We start from the raw sequence: 12,947 nt of genomic DNA, 5'->3' as shown, positions 1-12,947 counted from the left end.
TGATTGGCTGCCATGTCGAGGAAAGAGCAAGAAGTGGAACAGTGGGACTCTGGCAGTATCTGTGGATTGGCAAGTTTAGAGTAATATTTTTATTTTTTGCTACATGTGCAGCTTAGTGGATTTATTTATTTATTTTTTTCGCTACCCCTTTATTTATGTAAGCATATGATCAGCACAAAGTACAATAAAGGTGGAACATACTTCAAATAATGCACATTGATAACACTCTGATTCCAGAGTATGCTTTGGAGTTATTGTAGCTCATGGGACTCTGCATTAGTTGCACGCCGCCTGAGAGCACAGGAGTCAGCACTAGGGGTTAGTGGACCGCATTGAGTATTGCATCACATGACAGTGACTGTCACAGGATGCGATGCTCAACATTTTTACCTGTCCCATTAAAAATAAATTCTACTCTGCCCTCACAGTTTGAGGCCTGCTGGGAGATTCACTGGTGCAGTGGCATGATTTTGTGTTGGGGTAAACACTGCAACTTGTAGAGGGAGAGATTGATGGCATTTTTAAATCTGATGCTTTATGCTTTTCTTGCGTTTCTTCGAGGTCTTTATTATATGTTGCAGCCTTGTGCTAAAAAAAAATATATATATATATATATATATATATATATATATATATATATATCAAGTTTCACCTTATTAATCTGCACTCAGTACTTCATAATGAGAAAGTGAAATTTTGACCCTTTGCCTTCACACTTGAAATGTTAGCTCTAGGGCCCCCCATTTATCTTGATCATCTTTGAGATGTTTCTACACCTTGATAGGAGTCCACCAGAGGTAAATTCAGTTAATTGGATGTGAGTTGGAATGACACCCCCTGTGTAAGGTCCCACAGCTGACAATGCATATCAGAACAAGAACCAACCCCTGAGGAGATCTGCCTTTGGAGCTCAGAGACTGCATTATATAGGCACAGGTCTGGATACAATAACATTTCTGCTGCGCTGAAAGTTTCCAAGAGCACAGTGGCCTCTATAATTCTTAAATGGAAGATGTTTGAAACAACCAGGACTTTTCCTTGGGCTGACGGCAACACCAAACTTAGGAATCAGGGGAGAAAGTCCAAGAGAGGGGACCAAGAACCCACTGGTCACTCTGGCCGAGCTCCAAAGATCATGCATGCAGATGGAAGAAACTTCCAGAAGGTCAACCATCACTGCAACACTCCACCAATCTGGGTTTTATGGCAGATTGTCAAGAAAGAACCCCCTCCTGAGTAAAAGACACATGAAAGCCTGCTTACAGTTGTTTGCAAAAAGCACCTAAGGACTCTGACTGTGAGAAACAAAATTCTCTAGTCTAATGAATCCAATATTAAACATATTGGCCTCAATTGTAAGTGTAATTTCTGGAGAAAACCAGGCACTGCTCGTCACCTGCTCAATACCATCCCTACAGTGAAGCATGGGGGTGACATTATTATGCTGTGGGGGTGTTTTTCAGCAGCTGGGAGAGGGAGACTGGGCAGAGTTGAGGGAAAGCTGAATGGAGCAAAGTACAGAGATATTCATATTGAAAACCTGATTTTGAATGCTCTGTACCCAAGATGGGATGAAGGTACACCTTCAAACAAGACAACGGCCCTAAGCACACAGCCATTACAGCACATTCGGTGTTTGACAACTTTGTGAATGTCCTTGAGTGGCCCATCCAACCTTACAGAACTTGAGAGGATCTGCAAAGAAGAATGGCAGAACATCCCCAAATCCAGGTTTCCAAAAATTGCGGCATCATACCCAAGAAGACTGGATTTTGTAATTGCTGCCAAAATACTGAGTAAAGGGTCTGAATACTTATGTCAATGAACAATTTAAAATTTTCCTTCTCAATAAATTAGCAAATACTTCTAACATTCTGTTTTCACCTTGTCATTATGAGGTATTGAGTGCAGGGTGATGAGAATTTTTTTTTAACTTTCTTTTTATTAAAGCACAAGGTCACAACATAACAAAGTGAAAGGGTCTGAAGACTTTCTGAACATATTGTGTGTTGAGTGTTGAAGAAGTGCTATATAAAGCAGTCACATAGAAAATGGCACACTGTGCCTACCTCCAAACTGCATTAAGAGCCATAGCCCCAGGCAAGAGTTTTCTAACTGATCATATAAACCCACAGCCAGCGCCTTACAAGATTTATTCATCCCCCTATAAGTGATCATCAGTAGAATTGCTAACGATGGAAAGTTATTCATACAACTTTAATGCGTCTCTATCAATGTTGTTCTGTCTGCTTAGTACTGAAGAGTATTAGTGCAGTGAGTACAAATGCTTGACAGAGAAAAACAATTAAGATGGCAAATTAGCCAAGAAGCATCAACACGCCATCCCGGAGATGTATGAGTATAATTAAAGAACGACAAATATTACCGTAAAAACAGAAGATATCTATACTTTTAGATATAATAATCTTCTCACTGCTGCGTAATTTGTACAATAATTCTTTGACGGTTTCACTTGCATATTTCAGCTTTATTAAGTTTCTTTTTTCCATTGGGTAATAAGCCTCCATAAACTGGTATTAAGAACAAAAGAAATGTGCACACCGCACTTTAGTGACAGTTAAAGCAGAGGCCTACAAGGGTAATTGGCTCTGTCTAAACATGGTGTAATTTGTTTGTGCCTACACATTTATCTATGGTTTTAACGATTTCTCTTTTGCTCATCATTCTAGTGATGAATAATTGAGTACATAATCACATTTAAAGTATTGCTCAGGTAGCCTTTGTTTGCTACCGTAGCCAATTATGGAAACATAGGCTTTGCAGAATGACTACGGTAACTATTGTATTGTATTGTACAAATTGAATATTATGCAATCAGCTAACATAAAACAGCAAAAATAAGGCTTATCTCCAGACAGAGTTTTTTCTTTTGCTATTTTAGACTTCAATTTTTATGGAAAAACTGCAGGAAACACAAAGAATCGAAGCATAACAGCAACAAAACATGGTTGTAGAGAAACGGGGGTTTGTAGGAAGTGAGCATTGCTTTGTGGTCTTAAATGGAGAGCAACATTTGATCGTTATAAGACGCAAGAAAACAGAGAACTCATTGTTTTAATCTACAGGGTGGGCCATTTATATGGATACACCTTAATAAAATGGGAATGGTTGGTGATATTAACTTCCTGTTTGTGGCACATTAGTATATGTGACGGGGAAACTTTTCAAGCTGGGTGGTGACCATGACGGCCATTTTGAAGTCGGCCATTTTGAATCCAACTTTTGTTTTTTCTTTAGGAAGAGGGTCATGTGACACATCAAACTTATTGGGAATTTCACAACGAAAAACAATGGTGTGCTTGGTTTTAACGTAACTTTATTCTTTCATGAGTTATTTCCAAGTTTCTCTTTGTTTACAGCCAACATGTCGCCGAGGTTAACACGTGAGGAGCGGATAGAAATTGTGTTGATGTCTGGTGAACGCAGTAACCGGGTCATTGCAGCAGATTTCAATGCAAGACACCCTAGGAGAGCACCCATCTCCCATGCTACAGTTAGCAAACTGCTTGCTAAGTTTCGTGAAACTGGTTCAGTGTTAGATTTGCCAAAATGTGGACGCATGAAATCTGTCTCTAATGAAGAAACATCAGTGGCTGTCCTAGCTTCATTCAGCAAGAGCCCACAGCGTAGCACTCACCGAATGTCACTGGAGAGTGGCATTAGTCGAACATCCCTTCGGCGGATATTAGCTACTCACAAATGGCACCCTTACAAACTCCAGCTACTGCAGCATCTCAACGAGGATGACCCAGATCGGCGCACTGAATTTGCAGAATGGGCAAAACAAAAATTGGAACAGGACCCTCAGTTTACGCAGAAGATTTTGTTCAGTGATGAGGCAAACTTTTATGTGAATGGTGAAGTTAACAAACAAAACCACCGCTATTGGTCTGACACTAACCCACATTGGATAGATCCCTCCAAGACTGTTGGAACAAAAAAATTTATGGTATGGTGTGGTATATGGGGTACAAAGATAGTGGGGCCATTCTTCATCAATGGAAACCTCAAGGCCACTGGATATGCGAAATTGCTACATGATGATGTGTTTCCCTCTTTATGCACTGAAGCTGGCACGTTCCCTGAGTTTTTCCAGCAAGATGGTGCACCACCACATTATGGGTGTCAGGTCCGAGCATTCCTAGATGAACAGTTTCCTGGAAAGTGGATTGGTCGTCGTGGGCCAGTTGAATGGCCCCCAAGGTCTCCCGAACTGACCCCCTTAGACTTTTATCTTTGGGGTCATCTGAAGGCAATTGTCTGTGAAGATACGAGATGTGCAGCACCTGAAACTACGGATACTGGAAGAATGTGCTAGCATTTCTCCTGCGGTGTTGCTATCAGTGTGTGAAGAGTGGGAAAAGAGGGTTGCATTGACAATCCAACACAATGGGCAGCACATTGAACACATTTTATAAGTGGTCAGAAACTTGTAAATAACTCATGAAAGAATAAAGTTACGTTAAAACCAAGCACACCATTGTTTTTCTTGTGAAATTCCCAATAAGTTTGATGTGTCGCATGACCCTCTTCCTATTGAAAAAACAAAAGTTGGATTCAAAATGGCAGACTTAAAAATGGCCGCCATGGTCACCACCCATCTTGAAAAGTTTCCCCCCTCACATATACTAATGTGCCACAAACAGGAAGTTAATATCACCAACCATTCCCATTTGACTAAGGTGTATCTATATAAATGGCCCACCCTGTAGAGAGAACAGAAGTCAAACTACAGGAGGAAAACCAAAATCATAATGGAAAAAAGAGATCAGAGGAGTGAAAGCAATTAGGAAAAAAATAGAAGAGGTCATCAGCAGGAACTGGGGAGAGAGTAGAAAGTATTTTAAGGATGTAGACATGAGAGGGTAAATGGAGATGGGGAGAATTAGGTAAGGCCATATCAACATGGTATCAAATTTTTCCACTGCAGATCTTTCCACAAGTCAGCAGTGAAGCTGTGGCAGCATTTTCTACATTGGAATTTACCACTATACATTGAAGAGATGAAACCTGCTGTGAAATCCACAGCAATTTAGCAATGTTCTGTAAATAACATGCTGCAGATTTGAATATCCATACCATGTGTGATAGATCCAACGCATTTGACTAAGGACACTTTCACATGGGCAGTATTTTGCATCTGTATGTGTAAGTCAAAACCAGGATTGTAACATACAGAGAAAAGTATAATGGTAGGATTTGTGCCTCTTCTGTGTTTTGGACCCACCTCTAGTTTAGCCTTCTAAACACTGAGGGAAAAATACAGACCAAAGACTGACCGTGTGAAAGTAACCTAGGACTCAGACTCTTCCTTATGCCTGCTAATTGTGGCATACTTTACATCATTATTTTGCTCTAAATTCACTAATGTACAGTACCTTTTCTAAACTTCTTAAAACAGTAGTGAGGCACAAATTGTAGTTAGATTAGTAAATAGAGATGAGCCAATTGATTCTAAAGGAATTAGGTTCAATCCGAATTCTGCAAATAGTGCAAATCTGAGGCATTTCCGCAATGAAATCAGCCGTGAAATCCACATTCAGTGTGGAATATACCACTGTAAATTGCAGCCAGATACCCATTATATGTGGCTGTACCCTTGACAGCAAATATTTTTTTTTTACAAAAAAAAAGGTAAACCGTTGAACAGAGAGTGCTAACCAGTGTCTCGTGAGTAAGTAGAAAAGTATGTGCAGTATTAGGGTCTATTCACACGTCCGTTTTTTCTTTCCTGATCTGTTCCGTTTTTTGCTGAACAGATCTGGACCCATTCATTTTCAATGGGTCCTGGAAAAAAACGGACAGCTCAATGTCTGATTTTTTTCAGGACCCATTGAAAATGAATGGGTCCAGATCTGTTCAGCAAAAAACGGAACAGATCAGGAAAGAAAAAACGGACGTGTGAATAGACCCTTAAGAGGTTAAAGTAAATAGACATAAATGTTTAGTGTGTTATTTTGAGAACTTTGGTATTATATTGGTTTTAATCTGAAGTCAGGAAATGAAGATTAGGTTAAAATCTGCTTTGTTACCAAAAATATAATTGAGTGCGGTAAATTAGTATTTTTTACTCATTAATAAAATTAGAAGAAGAGCTGTTACTAATAACAAAAATGAGGAACCTCCCACCTTAACCCTTTCAGGACCAAGCCATTTTTCACCTTTCTGCCCAGGCCATTTTTAGCAAATCTGACGTATCACTTTATGTGGTAATAACTTTAAAACGCTTTTACTTATCCAGGCCATTCTGAGATTGTTTTCTCGTCACATATTGTACTTCATGACACTGGTAAAATGGAGTAAAAAAAAAAACATTTTTATTTATAAAAAAAATAAAAATTTACAAACAATTTGGAAAAATTATCAAATTTCTATTTCTCTACTTTTATAATAGATAGTAATAACTCCAAAAATAGTTATTACTTTACATTCCCCATATGTCTACTTTATAATTGGATCATTTTGTGAATGCCATTTTATTTTTTGGGGACGTTAGAAGGCTTAGAAGTTTAGAAGCAAATCTTGAAATTTCCAAAACCCACTTTTTAAGGACAAGTTCAGGTCTGAAGTCACTTTGTTAGGCTTACATAAAAGAAACCACCCAAAATTTACCCCATTTTAGAAACTACTCCCCTCAAGGTATTCAAAACTGATTTCAGAAACTTTGTTAACCCTTTAGGTGTTCCACAAGAATTAATGGAAAATGGAGATGAAATGGCGTGCCAAAGGGTGAGAAGACGGAGCCTCTAGGTGCTGCAGCAACGCCCCACTAGCACCTAGAGTCTCATTAGCATACTATAAAAGTCTTTATTTTGAGGGAACGGCAGCAGACAAAGAGTTAAAAATCATAGCGTTATGTTCTGCTGACATTAGCACATCGCTAATGTCAGCCAGATACATAACGATTTTTCTGATAACAGAATCCCTTTTAAGCTGCCATGTCACATTTGAAGACCCCCTAATGCACCCCTAGAGTAGAAACTCCCAAAAAAATGACCCCATTTTGGAAACTACAGGATAAGGTGGCAGTTTTGTTGGTACTATTTTAAGGTACATATGATTTTTGGTTGCTCTATATTACACTTTTTGTGAGGCAAGGTAACAATAAATAGCTGTTTTGGCACAGTTTTTATTTTTTGTTATTTACAATGTTCATCTGACAGGTTATATCATGTGGTATTTTTATAGAGCAGGTTGTTATGGATGCGACAATACCAATTATGACAACTTTTTTGGGTTGTTTGTTTCAGCTTTACATAATGAAGCATTTTTTTTTTTTTTGTGTCTCCGTATTCTGAAAGCCCTAGTTTTTTTATTTTTTGGGCAATTGTCTGAGGTAGGGTCTTATTATTTGCGGGATCAGATGACAGTTTGATTGGTACTATTTTGGGGTGCTTATGACTTTTTGATCGCTTGGTATTACACTTTTTGTGATGTAAGGTGACAAAAAAATGGCTTTTAGGACACAGTTTTTATTTTTTTACGGTGTTCATCTGAGGGGTTAAGTCATGTGGATTTTTATTTAGAGCAGGCTGTTACGGACGCGGCGATACCTAATATGTCTACTTAAAAAAAAAATATATATATATATATATATATATTTAACACAATAATATGTTTTAGTGTCTCCATAGTCTGAGGGCCATAGTTTTTTTTTGTTTTTTTGGGGGGCAGTTGTCTTAGGTAGGGGCTAATTTTTTTGTGGGATGAGGTGACGGTGGTACTTTTTTGGGGGGCATTCGCCTTTTTGATCGCTTGGTGTTGCACTTTTAGTGATGTAAGGGGACCAAAAAATGTTTTTTTTAGCACCGTTTTTATTTTATTTTTTTGACGGTGTTCATCTGAGGGTTTAGGTCATGTGATATTTTTATAGAACCGGTCGATACGGACGCGGCGATACCTAATATGTCTACTTTTTTCAATTTATTTCAATTATTTTTTTACTTTTTGGGGGGAAAAGGATGCTTTTTTTTGTAAAACTTAATCTTTTTTATTTTCTTCACTTTACTTTTTTGTTCACTCTGGGACTTGAACAAGTCCCAGAGTGGGCGTTAAGTCACGTCCGGTTGCGCCATACATGTATGGTGCTGGGCGTGAAGGGGTTAAGATCAAACCATGACTAATCGTCATGACAAACCACTACAAAATCGTCCCATATCTGATGATATTATTAGGGTAAGTAAAATCTTGTAACAAAATAAAATTTCTCTCTATATGTGTATGTATGTGTGTGTGTGTATATATATATATATATATATATATATATAAACTTTTCAATATTGCATATTTCATTAGTAACTTGTTGTTGCAAGTGTTGTGTAGTCATGTACCCCCCTTTTGACATTTTTCTAACACATTTGTTTCGATGTATAAAAGACACATTGGCTCGCTGTGCTCCATTTCTAAGGAGCTTCAAGTCATTGTGGACTGAACAGGCAAGCCTTGAATTATATAAAACATATAGCAAAAAATAGATTTTGGATCGTTATTACTATGATACTCTTTATGACCAAACCTCCGTGGAATTTCTTTGATATGAAGTTGACATGAATTAGAATTTCACAAGCGTCTTGAGTCCTCCCAGGAAAGATCAGAGAGGATTCTGAGCCGGGTGAAGGGCTCCTCTGTTTGATTCCATTGATTATCCAACTGCCTTCAGGCTAGAAGTAGAAGCAGAGAGTTATTGATCCAAATGATGAAAATAAAATGAATTCATTTTTCATCAAACTGCTGTTGTTAAAGCTTTTTTTTTCCAGTTCCACATGGTAACCAGCCCGATGGAAGAGCTCAGTGCTCATTGCCTGGAATAAATGCCATTTTGTTTGTGCGTGCTAAATGTAAAATGTCAATTTCCAAACAATGCCGGCATGAAAGTCTATGAAATCCTAATCATTGTATGTCATTACAAACAGCCTTTGAGAAGCCATGGGGAGTACAGTACGGATCTTTCATTTTATCTTTTTTTATGTGAAACCATTGTTTATTCTCTCTGCAATTAGAGACACTGGTAATTAAACAGCGTGCTTCCCCTAGGCACCCCAAGCCATATTAAAACCTTTGCTAATCCAAATTAATGGCAATTAATAATGCCCAGTTATTTTTAGTGACACTTGACCTATGTACTGTTTTAGGTATTTATTGTATTTTATGTTGTGTCATTGTGATAATTAGCAGTTGTATATAAACCTTATATTTGTAATTGAGAGCATTGAACTTTGACATTTGTAGATATTTTTTGTAACTTAATTCAGAATACGGTCAGATGGTTAATTAATGAAGATTACTGTGGATTAGCATAGCATGGAATAGTAATGAGAACCGAGAATGGAGCTTAGACAAAGTTTCTCAAATTATCCAAGACCAGATTTAAAGTATGTTGTTTCACCATCTTGACTGGGAAGAATGTCATTGTTCACACCATGTCGACTGCCGATGATGTGATGCTGTGCCTGTTGATTGGGGTGGCTCAAAGCCAAGGGTCGACAGCGATGCTGTTTGGCTGCTCAGTCGCCCTTCCTGTGGGTGCTGTGTTGTTACTGTGGTGGATGCCATGTGGTGCTGCACCAGATTTGTGTAGAGACTAACTTGAAAGAGGTTGCCGTCAAGTTGTCAAATGGGCTTACACTTTTTGTTTGAAAAATATACTAAGAACCTCATGTTGATGTATAATGTGTGTGTGGTTCATGTTTTTTTTTCTACATTTGCTAATAAAGAAACTATTCGTAACATTTCTATCATGCATGAATGCCATTAAAATTAAACACAAAAAAAAAATACCTAGAAAGTGGAATTGCTGTTCCCATTCCACCCTCCTACCAAAAATACATTTTTTCCTATAGATTTGTGCCATTAAAGAACACAGCTTGTTCCTCAAAACAGCAGTTCTCACATGACTATGTTGGTTGGAAAGTAAAAATCGTGTGTTTTCATGTTACCTTGAGCCTATATGTTATATCATTTTGTGTATCCGTTGGAGAACGAGTGAAACGTTTTCAAGAAATCTACAGTAAGTCCAGTTGCCTTGATTTATTCTTTACAGATATACCATGACCTGGATAAATGAAAACCTTCACAGACCTAAAAATCTTATGGTTCTCGGGGATGAAAAAACAAAAAAAATCACTACATTTTGAAGGCCAAAATACACCATGTCCTTAAAGGATTAAGAAATTGCAGCACATGATCCAAAGACAGGATAGTACCATTAAAGATGGGTTGTCCTCAAATAAGGGCAGAACAAAATACAGCTACTTATAGTGCTACAGGCCTTGAACATAGTCAATGTGGTATACAAGTGAGCCAATCTGTATCTAGAATGATGGGCTGTACAGATGGTAAAAATGGCATTGAAGTTTGTTAAGAATCCAGTCTAGTAATTATTCCCTAGTTTCATACAGCTTCATAAAGGGCATTCCTCACATGTTGCTTTCAGTTGTTTTACACTTGATTCTTAATAAAGTTTAGTTGCATTTTACCCTTCTGAGTAAAGTCAATCATTCTTGATGCAGCTTGCGCTACTGGGTGGTCTGTGAGAGTGGACACCTGTGGGGCATGCACCCCTATTGATACATGACTACGGAATGTGCATCTGTTACTTCTCATAGAGCAGTGAGCCTCATCACGGCTCTTGGATTTACTGAATGGTTAAAAAAAATACAGTAAATGGCAAACTCCTGTATTTAGCAGATCGCTGATGGCTGCTTTGTGGGTCTACTAATTGGCTGATATTCCCCTCAAGGCATTTGTAAACTGCCCTAATGCAAAGGACCTGTCCTTGTGATACAGTAGATAACCTTTAAATACAGAAGCAAGGTGGAGAACAGGTCAGTAAGAAGCTTCATAGTAATTAAAGTGCCTAACATAGCATAGCCCAAGATAGCGCACTAGCGTGTTACTACTACACATTTACTCATTTATTTTGACCTTGAAATTCAGTTGTTAAAAAATAGGTTCTGTCTATTTCTCAGAAGACTCTATTCTAGCTATATCCCAACGTGTCAAAATGAGAATATTCTAATAGCTGCCATTGCACAGATAATTTCTAAAAATTTATTTGTTCTTAGAAAAAAAAAATATATATTTTCAATAACCAGAGCGCTCGTGTTTTCATGTTACCTTGAGCCTATATGTTGTATCATTTTGTGTATCCGCCAACGAAAGGAAATGTCAGGATAAAAGCGAGTACATACACAAGCTGAGATTCACTGCACATTGATCCCCTGCATCACACCAGGATTGTGCAATGGCAGTAATTGAAGTAATCATCTCGGTTGGATGCTGGGTCTTTATGTTTAAGCTAAACAATAATTGGAAAGCATTTCTTTAAAAGTGCATATGTTTGTAAGCATTTCTATAAACTGCCATGCTGCAAAGAATAAAATAATATATATGATCTCCATATACAGATATCCTGCAGGGATCTGCGCGCTCCTAAATATGTTGCTTTTTATAAGTGCTAATTGTTTTTATAAATGTCTGTTACTTCTGGTTATGGCTGTGTTGCACTTTATACTGTACAATATGTAGGAAGCACACTGATACATGGATCTATGAGTTTATCCTAGTCACTGGCACATTGTGGCCTTCAGCTTATCCAAGGACAAGCAGATGACTTTTGTCTGACACGCAAAAAAGCAGAGATTGATTCCCACATTTGTTTCCATCAACTGACATAAATACATAGATTTTACACAAGCAAAATAACAAAGTGGAGTCTAGGCCAACGTGTGCATATTTGATGTGTGTGGCATTTAAGCATTTTTCTGCATATGGCTCTAAGTAAAAAGTATTTCTAGATTTGTCTTAATTAAATATAATTTCTATTTTTCTACTTGGGTTAGCACAATAAGTGATTACTTGTATTCCTTTGGCATAGTCAAAGTATTATTATTTTAGTATAGATTTGTATCTGTTTCTTGTTTTAGTCTTACAGTAGTTTAAAAATATGTCACATAGAGCTGAAAAAAATCAAATTATTTTATTCTAGTTAATTAGCGGAGAAGAAAATCTTGATTCCAAATTCCAGCTTACTCTTATCGTATATGCATCTTAAAGGGTTGGCCCATCTCAAACATTGTTAGCATATGGTTAGGATATGCCGTAAATGTCTGATATGTAGGTGCAGGTTCCACCGTCATGACTATTTTTGGAATTCCCATAGAGGTGAATGGAAAGCTGGCGGCGCTTGTGCTCTCCATTCAATTCTATGAGAGTTCTGGAAAAATCCAAGCACACTGGCTCTTTTCGGAACTTCCATAGAAGCGAATGTAGAGCATGCCACGCATGTGCGGTGTGCTCTCCTTCGTCTTGAGGGCCCTGTTCTAGAGATAGGTGCCGCACCTACAGTCTGTGAGATCGGTGCTTTAAAGGGGTTCTGCACTTTGTTTAAACTGATAATCTATCCTCTGGATATATCATCAGCTTCTGATTCCCGGTGTCGGACCCCAGCTGATCAGCTGTTTGAGAAGGCAGCGGCACTCCAGCAGCGCCGCGGCCTTCTCACTGTTTACTGCAGGGCCAGTGACGTCACAACTAGTATCACTGGCCTGGGCGGGGCTAAACTCTGTTCACTTGAATGGAGCTTAGCCCCGCCCAGGCCATTGATACTAGTCGTGACGTCACTGGACCAGCGGTAAACGGTGAGAAGGTCGCGGCGCTGCTAGGGCACCGCTGCCTTCTCAAACAGCTGATCGGCGGGGGTCCCGGGTGTCGGACCCCCGCCGATCAGTTGCTGATGATCTATCCAGAGGATAGATCATAAGTTTAAACAAACTGCAGAACCCCTTTAAGTTACCAAAATGAATACTGATAACAGACTTAAAGGGAACCTGTCATGTGGATATTTGATTATAATCTAACTAATTATATACAATCATTAACTACTAAAAAGTACCTTAGATGTATTCACTTACTGGTGTGACAGATGG

General features: G+C 38.4%; 1 protein-coding gene across 1 annotated transcript in view; it reads left to right on the top strand.

Moving 5' to 3' along the window:
• Positions 1 to 12,947, top strand: part of FBXL17 (F-box and leucine rich repeat protein 17) — an 854,796-nt gene that overhangs the window by 835,150 nt on the left and 6,699 nt on the right. The window lies entirely within an intron of this gene.

This window comes from Bufo bufo, chromosome 2, assembly GCF_905171765.1.
Source record: "Bufo bufo chromosome 2, aBufBuf1.1, whole genome shotgun sequence".
NCBI lineage: Eukaryota > Metazoa > Chordata > Amphibia > Anura > Bufonidae > Bufo > Bufo bufo.
Note: the sequence above shows the minus strand (reverse complement) of the source record. Positions and strands in the feature narration are given on the sequence as shown.